Source organism: Micropterus salmoides, unplaced genomic scaffold (genome assembly GCF_014851395.1).
Source record: "Micropterus salmoides isolate LMB-PRFRI ecotype aquatic unplaced genomic scaffold, ASM1485139v1 Ms_hic_scaffold_3022, whole genome shotgun sequence".
Classification (NCBI taxonomy): domain Eukaryota; kingdom Metazoa; phylum Chordata; class Actinopteri; order Centrarchiformes; family Centrarchidae; genus Micropterus; species Micropterus salmoides.
In genome coordinates, this window is record NW_024042288.1 from 4,344 (window position 1) to 17,450 (window position 13,107).

At 42.4% G+C, this 13,107-nt stretch overlaps 1 long non-coding RNA gene across 1 annotated transcript; it reads left to right on the forward strand.

Moving 5' to 3' along the window:
- The first annotated feature begins 2,476 nt into the window (after positions 1–2,476).
- On the forward strand, positions 2,477–3,259 carry LOC119883772. Its single transcript, XR_005440758.1, has 2 exons — positions 2,477–2,533; positions 2,934–3,259. It is a non-coding gene; the product is annotated as an uncharacterized LOC119883772 (long non-coding RNA).
- Positions 3,260–13,107: the final 9,848 nt, after the last annotated feature.

Consider the following 13,107-nt stretch of genomic DNA (forward strand, 5'->3'; position numbering starts at 1 on the left):
AAGCAGATCACTCCCAACAATGTAACTGATCACGTATTCATAACAGCATCAATGAGAATAATTTTTACAAAGCATATAATGTTTTTTAATGCCACTGTCTGAGATAAAAAAAAATCAAGCAATTGTCTCGACCTTTGAACTAACGTTACTGTTTTGCACTCATAACAGAAGTATTCAGTACTTTTACAAAACACAAAACGTTGATTAACACCACTCTGTCCTGCCGAGTGGATGCTTCACTGGCACTACCGGAGGTTCTTTCTACAGGCTTTTTCACATTTCTTAGCACATGCTTCAATACAAAATTGTTCGCAGTTGAAAGCTTTTTGCTGGTGTCACACCGTTTACGGAAGACCATGTTCTTTGCATCTCTGAGTGTGACACAGATAAGTTAGCCAAATGACAGTACTTACAGGTGTGGAAAGAACTCATCTCTACTTCGTTCTTCCTTTAGCTTTTTGGACAGCAGCTGTTATATTATTAATATATATGTATATATATATATATATATATATATATATATATATATATATATATATATATATATATATATATATATATATATATATATATATATATATATTAATATTAACTCTGAAATGGCAGTTTATTATTAAGTCAACAGCAATTTGTGAAATGTGTAATCTAAATTGATTACAGTGGTTGACTACAGTCTTCTGACAGGCAACCAAAGCGCTTTTGCCCCCTGGCTGCGTGCGCATCCAGTAGTGTTTGTATACAAGAAACCCGTCTATACAGGGTCTGAAATTAACTTTTTTCACTGCCTGCCCCTGTAGCAGGCAAGTAGTTTTTTCTGCCACTCAAATTTTATCAGCCACTTTTGAAATGTATGCCCTAAATGAAGGAATAACATTCAGCTTATTTAGGCATCATTTAATGTGAATGTTGTCATTGAGTGTTCAATACACAAATATGTGTTAGCTCCCGTACGCCGGCTGGTGCACTGCTGGCAGACTGTCACTCAGGATGGACTGTACCTCTTCCACTGGTGAGCTTGGTTTGAAACGCTGCCATTGATATTCCCTGAGCTGACTGGTGGTTGTGTGTGAGGCAGGCATGTACGCTGATTGCCACAATACACTAACCTACGTGTGTCTACATTTGTTTCTCTGTCTGCCAAAGTGGTGGATTGCCTGACGATTTTACCCACCACTGCCAACAACTCACCCGCATTTGGCGGGTGCTAATTTCAGACCCTGGCAGTATATAAAGGGGTGGTGATGGTGCAGTGGATAAGACACATGCCTTTGGTGTGAGACACCCGGGTTAAATTCCCCATGTGAGACATCCACCATTGTGTCCCTGAACAAGACACTTAACCTCTAGTTGACCCAGAGGCATGCGACGTCTGACGTGCTGAGCAAATGTATGTCGCTTTGGATAAAAGCGTCAGTTAATGAAAAAATGTAAATGTAAATAATGGATGGATTTAAACACTCAGAATTCAGACACTCCCCACACAGAGTGCACAGTAATTGGAGTCCACTATATAGTAAATAGGGAGTGATTTCAGACACAGACTTGGCAACCAGTTGCCAGGCACAGTGACTTCCTAGAGTCTCGCTGGTTGCCTGGAGATTCCAGAAACGTTGACAGAGCCAGGGTTGCTGTTTGCCAGATCCATCGTTCTTTACATAAGTCTTGGCAAGAACTTGAATTTCCCAAAATGCTTTATTGGTCAGTAAAAAGAATTTTGAATTCCTTTGGCTAATGTTTATCGTCCTCTAGCATGACCTCAGGAAGGTCTCTCTGAGTTCCAGGGCTACTAAAGAATGTTATAAGTAATATTGTTAATACTGTGCTATATTACAGAGAAATACAAAACCGTGATAATGTTTCTTTAAAATATACATTTTACAAGAGGCACGAAGCGAGCCGCCTGTTAAATGCTAATAGCAAAAGCAGTTATCATTCTGGTAAATCACCTGTGTATTCTCTGTTGTCAAGCTGGCCCCTGTTCACTGGGAGGCTGCTGATTGATTACAGGGCTGAATGTCATAGTGCAAGAACAGGTGTTCGGGGCATGGAGTGGGAATGAAAGAGATTCTCCCAATAAGTCAGTGTACCTTCAAACTGATTATGAAGCTGATCGTGGACATCAGGAGGAGTCCCCCCACTCTGCCTCCATCACCATTCTAAACAGCCCTGTAACTGCTTATGCAACCCTTCAGGTTTCTGGGATCCACTAAAGTGGGAGCCCAACACGGACACCCAGCATAGGAGGTACTTCTTGCGCCAGTTCAGGAAGCTCAACCTGCCTAAAGAGCTGCTCATCCACTTTTACACAGCCATCATCCAGTCTGTCCTCTGCACGTCCATCACTGTCTGGTTTGGATCTGCTACCAAAAAGGACAGGAGCAGATTACAACGGACAGTCAGGACTGCAGAAAAGATCATTGGTGCCAACCTGCCCCGTTCAGGACATACATCTTGAGAGTCAGGAAACGGGCAGGAAACATCACTGCAGCTCCATCTCACCCCGGACACAACCTGTTCCAGCTTCTCCTCTCTGGTAGGCTACAGAGCACTGTATGCCAAAACCAACAGACTCAGGAACAGTTTCTTCCCACAAGCCATCACTCTGATAAACAGCTAACTTCTGACACAGTTAGGAACAATTCCTTTCCAATAACCCAGTAACTCTGCCTCTAATCAACCACCTGTTTCCTGGTTATCACTTATTATTTATTCATCATTCTCTCGTTCTCTATTTCAGAGCTGTTCATATTGTCATATCCTATATTGTATATACTGTACTGTATACCTCAAGTACATAATACCTGGACATAATACTTATTTATTCCAGCATCCTTTGCACTATGCTCATTGCACTATTGTCTCAAGCTGTCTATACTGTTTTTGTTTACGACTGTATGTGTTTCTCTGTGCTTTCTCCTTGTTTTCTGCCCTAGTTCTGCCTCTGAAGTACTTCAGATGATTGCTGAACAAGGTCCACCTGGCCTTGGAAGGCGGGCTTTAAAAGCTCCTGTGCAAGCGTCAGAAAGGAGGCTTTTGATTTGGGACTGCTGGTCTTGCTGCCTCTCAGCTGGGACATTTTTGTGTTATGTTGTACTTTTTGGTGGTCTTAATTTATCGTCTTGTTATGTTAATAAATTCCCTTGATTTGGTTGTTTTAAAGGTGTTTGTGTGTTAAGTTTGGGTCAGTGTTGGGGTGTTGTTCGCCCCATGTTGCCACCAAAGGGTGGGGCGTAACAATATACGTGTTCTCTATACTGTAGCCTGTGTCTGATTGATTATTGTATAAGTAAGCACATCGTGAGCAATGTACAATCCAGAGTGAAATTCCTCGTATGTGTACACATACCTGGCAATAAAGTGGATTCTAATTCTGATTTGGAGATCAGAAGAGGATGTGCCACCCTGCCCAACATCCACCTGGCTCTCCACCCAACCACTGGCACCTGGGACCTTTTTGATGGAGTCCATCTACACAGAAAGAGGGTGAATATTTTCAACAAAAAAAAAGGGTCCTGGGATGCACTGCTCCCACCCCCTCCTCTAGCTTTAGACCTCCTGCTGGCTTCTATTCAGCTAAGATGTACGTATTCTGAACAAAGGAACATTATCAGCTCACCATATATAAAAGATTGCTAGATTTGCTTGATTAACACTCCATCTTGAGTAAAAATCGAATTGGCTTCCTCCCAAAACACCGACCATGTATATGCCCGTCACACTTTTACATAACAAACATGTGCACCAAAAAAAAAAATCGTAAGATATTCACTTGTTTTAATGATTTCAAGAAAGCTTTCGACTCTATTTGGCATTAAGGGCTCAATTACAGATTTCTGATATAGGGGCAAAATGTTTGATCAGGTTAAAACAGTGTATTTGGAAAAATGTGTGCTGTTAAAATTGGAGACAAACAAAGTGAATTCTTCACCCAGAGAAGAGCTGTTAGTCAGTGTTGCAAGTTTGACTTTATTTAATGTAAAAATTAACTTGCTGGTCAGTTAGATCATTGTGCTGCTTTCGGCCTCTCCCTCTTAGATAGAGAAGTCTCTGTTTTGAACAGATGACTGCTGTCTCCTACTGAGAAAGGACTGCAGTAACAGCTGGACAAAGTAATGTTATAACTGGATCATGGCACTAAGTATGAAGAATACTGATTTTCAAGAAACCAGATGTCAGGAGAACAAATACCAGTTTACCATAAATAATCATATCATTGAACATAGTATGAGTTATACCCACCTTGACATAACCATAACAGCATCAGGGAGTTTGAACATCACAGTAAATGCACTAAAAAAAAAAGATTGAAGAGCTCTAAATGCAGTTAAAGACAGAAAATTGGAATTTCCAAATCCCAATTCAGATCTTTTCAAACACCAACCAAAAGGGACTTTTCATAAATATGGCTTATTACTGATCTATATAACATCACCAAGTCAGTAGGAAGGATAATATTTTTAAACACTGACATTGGCTCTGTTTGAAACAGAAAGCAGTTGCCTCACTGCCTCGCTACCGTTATAGACAGGTGCCTCAGAAGGCATCACTTTCTAGTGAAGGCATCTCTGTGAGCATTGCTTTTGAACAGTCTTTTGGGCAGCATTTACAGCAACGAGTGACATCAGCCTGCCGTCTTGCATTTCTTCTGGCTTTCATGCAGTCACTAGCTTTAGCGTCAGCTAGCTAGCTATTGAACAAGCAAATGGCTATCAGACGCTTCAGAAATCATACTAAACAAACTTGGTTGGTTACAGTGACAGGCTAGTATGATAGTTCAGTGTTTAGTTCTCGCTAACTTTTTAAAAATCAAAGCGAAAAAACTACTAAAAACTTTAAAAAACTTATATTTGTAGAATTTACCAACTCAACTTCTCTCTCTGTGCTTTCCCATTCTTTGCATTCTCTCTCTCTCTTATGCAGCCACATTTTCACATATAGCTGCAAAAACACACACTCAAGCATGCATGCACACATATTATTAAATTTGAAGCTGATATTGCTTTTAAAGAGAATGTAGTTGCTCCTCAAGCTGAGGATGAGGTTCATCCTGTGGAGATATTTTAATGAGGGAACACTCATCTACATAAGCCAGTTAGCAGGAAGGAATATGTCACCTCATTTCATCCCTCACACTTCCTCTCATTTCTCACTCTTTCCCTCAATCTTTGTCAAAGCTTATTGACCTCTGAAACTTTAAATGAAAATTCATTAATTCATTATTTTTGCTTTGCTTTGCTATCCATTCCCCTTACACTTCCTCTCCTTCTTCAAGCTATATTCTACCTTTTATCTCTTTAGACAAACCGAACCCTGTTAGACTGTTAGGAGGGTTGGTATTCATTTTGTCTCTGTGTGTTCTTCGTTTATGTGTACTGGACCAGTCTGTCCAGTACATGTTTCTCAAAAAAACGTTCTTATTGGCATAATGTCTTCTTAGCTGCTACTTGACATTTAGTAGCTTAGCCTACATTCAAAATTGAGTTGGGTTTTGTTGTTTTGAGTTTTGAATTGGAGGTTGTGTGAACCTCATGACTTCACCATGAGGACTGGCCTTCTAGAGTGTGGCATGCAGTCACAAGGGCTAACATTAAGCTTGCTGTCAGTTTTTACAAGAATGACATGCAATCAGCTCTTTAAGTGTGTCTAGGCTACAGATACTTTCTAACATAAAGAGTGTGTGTGAAACAAAATAGTGATGAATGAAGGAAAGAAAGTGAAGGCTATGGCAAGCTGTTTTATTAGCTTGACTTAATATCTATTACTGGTATTTCCAATGTCATTTTGCCTAGTCAAAGCTCTAATTAATTTTAACTAATTGACCTTTCGCTAAGCCCCGCCCCCCTTAGTTACTGTTGCTAAGTCCGACAAACTGTTGGCACTACCACTGTCTATTACTGCACTCCCTGGAGAAATATTGTCTAATTTGTTAGAAAAAGCGATCTGAGAAAGAAGCAGACAGTTTTGCAGTTGAATTATACATTTGAAGGTTGTATTCAGGCTGTCAAACTGACTCAAACTGACTGAAATGGACGTGAAAAAAATGAAAGATAGAAGCTAAAGCCTACCAATCACACAGTACAAGTGAGCCACCACATCCCCCAACGATTGAGACAAAAGACAACGATATGAACGATCAACTGTTCCTGTATAGCTGGGTAGGCCTAGAATAAATCATCATTCTCCTTTCAACCTTTCTGGGTAGCTGCTGTGACTATTACAAGTGCCCCAGGAACAGTGTTTGACCAGATCTTAGGAAAATACAGCCAAAAAAAGCTAGAAAACGACTCCTTTTACATTAGAGTCAATGGAGCGCAGCCATGGAAATGTCGTACCTCAGTTAGAGAAGGTGCTATACTGCGCTGTGATTGGCCAGATGTGTATGCAGCTAACTACTGTTATCGGCAGCTACCAGTGCTACTATGTTAGCTTTTCAGTTAGCTGTGCAGCTTGCTTTCCTATTTCTGATTCTGCCAGGACTGGAAGCTTGGTGCTCCAGGGGTGTGTTGGTGTTTTCACCTCTAACATTAGTACGGAAGCATTGGAGACACCGCACTACACAGCCTATAGCTCTGGCTCTATGAGCTCCTATGACCAATAACTCTGGAACATGGGCTGGTCTATGTAGCTTTGGGGTATTTTATAGGCATTTAAATATGAAGGAGGAAACAATAGAGTATGAGGCTCACGGTATGTCAGTTACATGCACTGAAGTCTGTGCCAATGTAAATACAGTTTTCCATTCTACCGCCCCTTTAACTATTCAGAATGACATTTTAGATGTCTTAAACTGGAATTATGACTAGTAAAAATGTAATTACAAATATCTTGAATTAGAGTTTTTACTAGGCAAAATTACATTGCAGATACTACGTTACTTCAGAAGGAGGCGGGAGCAAAAAGCCGACAATGGAAGTAGCTAACGAGTCTTTCTCATCTCTGTTGAGTTCATTTCTACCACAACTCTCTTGTAAACAAATGAAGCTCTCATTTGCCAAAACTTCTTTGATAAATATAACTATTATTTGGAATAATCTGCTGCTTTAAGACTGAATGGCCAATCACTGGCCAGTAGGGGACGCATCTGCTGTTTTCCGCATGGCAATATGGAAGAGAGAGGCCAGCTTACCAGCAGCATGGAGAATAGCCAGCAGAAAGAGAACTCAAAGCATGCCAACAAGACCACCACATCCTCCTAGGCACATGCAAGGCAGCAGTGACATGCACTCCTCCACCCGTGTAGCAAAGGCCTGTATGTTGACCAACCAGAATACAACTGCAAAGTTTTCTTGAAGATCAGCAAGGTCATCATAAGGAACGGTGACTGGTCAATGGAGGCATAGGCTGTCCTAGATGATGGATCATAGCAGACCATTCTTCTTCATACCGCAGCAAAGAAGTTAGGTCTGAAAGGCAAGCCAGAAGAGTTGGCCCTCTGTTGGAGCTGCAGGTGCTTTATGGAGCAGCCGTTTCCTTCACCATATCCTGTGTAGGAGCCATACTGCCTGTTTTCCTCCAAGCCACAGGGGGCATGATATTGTGTTGTGTTGTAAGTCCAATGCTGGCCTCAGGTAGTTTAAGTTCCTGTATTGTTGCAAACAGGTGATTGTTATTTGAAGAAGAGGAGCAAACAGTAGTTAACTGTGCTTGGATTATTGTGCTCAGATTATGTTGTTTATTCTACTTTATATGACGTATTATTTATAAATTATAGGAAAAGACTGGGCATCGTTTTTCAGGGTACACGTTAGAAACAATAAATCAATTAGCAACCAGTAGCGGCTGACAATAGGGCATAGTCACTACATCCTGTGTGGCCGAAACAAAGAGAAAGTTAAAGATCCAGCCAAGCCTGCATTGACAACCAAGCAGCTGGGGCTGGCCGAGCACACCCATCCCGTCAATATACTGCAGCAGAAGTACAGACACTTAGCCAGGTTGCCTCTTCAGATGCTGGACAGAGTTCGACCAGTACTCTTCATTGGCTATCATTGCACACACCTCATAACACCCATACAGCCTGTACGAGTGGGCCCTCCTGGTGGGTCAGCAGCAGTAATGTATACCAGGAATGGACTCTACAAGGCCCAGCTCAAGACATGAAGCACAGCATCAATGCTTCACAGTGCCTCTTCATGTCCACATCATTTCCTATAGGCTTGTTCTTTCATGTGGAGAAATTGTGGCAGATGTAAACGCTTCCTTATTACAGTTGGCCATGAGATCATGCCAAGACAAGGAAGCTGTTCACCTCCTTCAAGAGCAGACGGTGAGAGTGAATGTTAATGATATCAAGCACTAAGCCTCACCCCTCTTGCAAGTGAAGAACATGCCTCAGCTTCATACCCCACCGGAAGCTGTGCTGCCTCAGCTTAGAAGAATCGAGAAACGGTTGTTGAAGGCCCTTGAACAAGCTGTTGCCTACCAGGCTGAGATTCACAAACTAGAACAAGCAGTGGTGAAGGTGAAGTCAGATCAGGTGGAAAAGACAGAAGAGGCATGGCATATCCCACACCATATAGTCCATCAGTGGAAAGAACCGGGTGGTGTTTAAATGTTCCTTCCAAATAAAGGCCACAATATTCTCACTGCAGAAGCATGTGCTGTCACATAAGCCAACCAGAGGAGGATACCAGAGTAAGAAAAGTCATTCTATGTGGACAACTGTCTACATCGCATGACATCAGGAGAAGCAGACAGGGGTCTGGTAGACAGACTGCCTGCCAAAGGGTGATTTAAGCTGAGACAGTGGGCAAGTAATGATCCATTCATCATTACTCACATCCTCTCAGAAGCTAGATCAGACAGCTGTGAGCTATGGCTCAGCTATAGTCAGCCAGATGTCCAGGAGTCTGCTCTTGGTCTTCACTGGCACTTCCCATCTGATACCCTATCCTACAAGGATCCCATGACTGAGTGCTCTGTAACCACAATGAGGAACATATACAAAGTCCTTGCCAGCCAATATGATCATCATGGTTACATAGTGCCCTACACAACCAGAGCAAAGGTCCTTGTGCAGCACTTATGGGATAAGAAGAGATGAATGACCTGAAGCTACCAGATGACTTGCTGTGTTCATGGCGTGCGTGGGAAGCAGATTTGGAAAATATCCCGAAGGTGATGCTGCCCAGGTGTCCAGCCTCGAGTGTGAGAGATAACCATGTGTTCAGTGATGGTTCAGAGCAGACATATGGTTCCGTAGCTTATCTCAGGACTGAGAACCTGCAGGGCAAGATGGCGGTCTCCTTCCTCGCTGCATGGTCCAGTATTGCCCCCAAGAAGGAGCAGTCCCTTTCTTACCCTGGAGCTGTTCGGCACTCACGAGTGGACGGCTAGCAATGGTCATTATCATTGAGCTGACCCTCCCCATCCACAGCTTCACCCTATGGTCTGACTCACTGAATGTTCTCACATGGTTGCTGTCAGACTTGTGTCACTACAAAGTTTTTGTAGGCATTCGAGTGGCAGCAATCAAAGAGTTGGCAGGATCTGCATCATGGTGTTATGTGCCTTCAGCAGACAACCCAGCAGATGACATCACATGAAGACCTGCTCTTCCAGATCTGGGTGATGGTAGCAGGTGGACCCATAGCCCAGAAATCCTGATGCAGCTATGAGAGGAGTGGCCCCATAATGAACTAGAGAGTGAGATGAGACAACTTGATATGGCTGTTCTGGCAACCTCAGTTTGATCTGTGCAAGATCCCCAGCAACACCACCAGACCCTAAGCGAATACATGGAAATCACTGCCCGCTAGCTGCATGGGGCAGTAGACCAGTGGCAAAGTCCAGAATTGTCACATTTTGGAGGTTGTTGCTCTCTCAAAGTTGCGCTTCAGGTCACCGACATACCACAGTCACTGAGAAGGTGTTACACACACACTCCCTACCCCAGGTTGTCTATGAGAACCCTGCGATCTTGGGCCAACAAACATGGCAACATAGGGTTGGCAACCAATTTTGGAAGCTCTTTCTCAAGCACGACCTTCCAGATCTCCAAGCCCGCCAGAAATGGACCTGCAGGCGGGCGATATCATCATGAAAACAAGTTGCCCCGTGCCATCTTGCCCGTTGGAAATATCAATAAGGTCTTCCTTGGAGCTGATAACCATGTCCTGATATCTTCAACTGTTGTTTTGACTAGTCAGAATGACGTTAAAGATATCTTGAATAAAATTTCTGACTAGTCACAATGCAATTATGACTATTCCAATGATGTTCATGAATGTAATGTGAATTCTGGATAGTCAAACTTAGCTAATAAATGTTAAAACAGCTTGCCATATAAGGCTGGCTGGCTGTGGCTTGTTTGGGGCTTACCTAGAGTCAGTATTTGATGAAGATGGGCTGAGTAATGAATTTTACTGACGAGTAATTACTAAAGTAATTTAATTTTCTTTTCAGTGAGTAATATTTAGGGCTCTAAGAAATCAGTTTTAATTGTTTCCAGATTGCATTTTTTTGTTACCAAATTCCCTATTTTCCATTAAAAATTGTCTAAATTCTGTGTTTTAAAATTTAAGCACATTTTGTTATCATTAAAGAATTTTAAATTGCTGAATTGAACGATAGAATAAGAAAATATTAAATATTAGGAAATCATAGGGCCATAATTGGTAACTAATCACATTTTTCAAGTAACTTGTCAAAGACTGTGGTCTAATTGGTTCTTAAAGTAACAGTTTGACATTTTGGGAAATATACTTATTCACTTTCTTGTCCAGAGTTAAATTAGAAAATTGATACCAGTCTCATGTCTATCCATATTATATGAAACTGGAGCCAGCAGCCGACTGGTACAAAGACTGGAATCATAGGTAAACAGCTAGTCTGGCTCTGTTCAAAGTTAACAAAATCCACCTACCAGCACCTCTAAAGAACACTATTTAACATGTTGTATAAACGAAAGTTGCAATTTTATAGGGTCTTATTTGCAGGACGTTTTCTTGACACAGTCACGTCCTGGAGCCGATGGATGCCTGGCAGACCAATGGTGACAACAAGACTCCTGCGCCAAAGAAATAGTCTGTCTTTATGCTAAGCTAAGCTTACTGATTGTAGCTTAATATTTAGCATACAGACATCTGGCCATGTTCTCATCCTACTTTCAGTAAGAAAGCAAATAAGCCTAAATATCAAACTATTCCCTTCAGATCTTTAGAAATGTTTCATCTCCATTCATCTCAAGAAGTGGAGCTAAGTGTGTAATCTGCTGTTGGTTTCCATTGACCCCATCAGCAATAAGAGAGCTGAGCAAAGAAAAGGCAACAGAAAGAGACAAAGGGAGCTGTCATTACTATCTGATGTGACCCGAGAGCTCAGATTCAGGTATGAGGCGTTGAATGGAGTGAGGTAATCTTGGGCCTCAGTGAGTAACAAACAGAAAAGAAGTGAGTGCATTCAAGGACTGCCCCCCAACTGAACTTTAGTTGATCAATTAACTCCATTATGTTAATCTGGGATGCACTCCATGTTCCCTGTGGCTCTCAGTCCACCCAGGAACCCGGGGATGAGCCAAGACACAGAGGACAGGGAGACGAGTTCATTTCCCGCCGAACGGTGAATGAGGTCATCAAATGAGGAGACCGGGGCCATCCATCCTCCTGTGAAGTCACCTCAGGGTCTGTCACAGCCTGGAAATACAACGCATGCCCTATGAGTGACCACTTTGATGTCTTTAAAGAGAACGCGCTCAAATGAAGATTTATCAGAGACTGTCCAGTCTATTTTTATTTGTGTTTTCATTTGCCAAGCTTTCAAGCTTTAATGGGGCCCAGATTCTTTTGTGCAAGATACCATTTAAACCTGATGCACTAAGGGGGCCGAGTCAGACATGCACGCACTCTTACATGTAAATATGCGTGCAAACATGAACAGTCAAAGAAAGAGCTAAAAAACACAGATGCATTCTTGGTTCTACCACATCCAGGTGAGTTTGAACATCTGCAGCTTTTAAGAGGAATCAAAACAACACAAAGTAGTTTTTGTGTTGGTCAGAGGGGTTGTGACTGCAGTGAAGCATGCACCCCTAAAGGTGATTCATGAAAGTTTAGGAGCCAGGATCCTTTCCTTTGAGCAGACACACCACTTCAAGACCACTTCAATGACCCAGAGAAGCAGCCGTGACTAAAAATAAAGAGGTAGAAAGGCCAAGAATAGCCTCTGCATGAGAGGAAGGAGTGAATTACTGCCGCGATAAGCCATGATTCCTACACATGCAGTTGGATCACGATGTGGTGGGGGCACGCAAATTGGTACCAGCTGTGTGGCCTTGGAGTATGCCGCTGCGGACAGGAGACAGCGTCCAACTATGCGGATTAATCATTTACTCATATAACACAGCCACGTTGGAAACCTCAGGCACTCACTGCATTTATCTCCATTCATGTGTGGTGGCACTCATGCTTGGCTTTTGCATGGCAGTGTGTGCGTGCATGTGTGCATGCGTGTGACTCAGAAAACAATGGCAGCCTCAGTGCCCACCACCTAGTCCATTAAGGGTGCTGAGGGAGAATGCTCGCTCAGTGGATCAGTCATCTCAGCACTCTGAATCATGAGCAACATGATCGTTATAAGACACCCCCTCCTCCTCCTCCTCCTCCTACTCCTTCTCCCCTTGTGCACCTCACCATCCAACATCTCCCACTATAATGCTCTCGATTGATGGTCCAAAACGTCTTGGTGTCAATCTGTTTCCAAGTTTGGCTTTCGTAGAAACCATTTGGCCCACATTTTGGTTTCAGATGCATTCCTGAGATTTAGCACCCGGATTTCAAGGAACAACATTTTCTGGGAACACTCCACTCTACTATACCAGATAACTATATTTCACTTGAATTTTTAGTTTAGGAAAGTGTGATTTTGAGAGTCGAGCCAGTGGGAAATGCAGCCAACAAATAAAGTTTATTGCCATGAGAAACCCAGACCTTTAAGACAACATCTCAGTACTGAGATGTCAGTGAAGCCGTCGCTGACACAATGCTAAGGAGACTATATCCACACTGAACTGTATGGTTGTGCAACACCTACTGCCAGGTCTTATAAACTGCTGAGTTCACATACATCGCACACCTCATTTTACAGATGGGGGTTAAACACTCAGCGTCA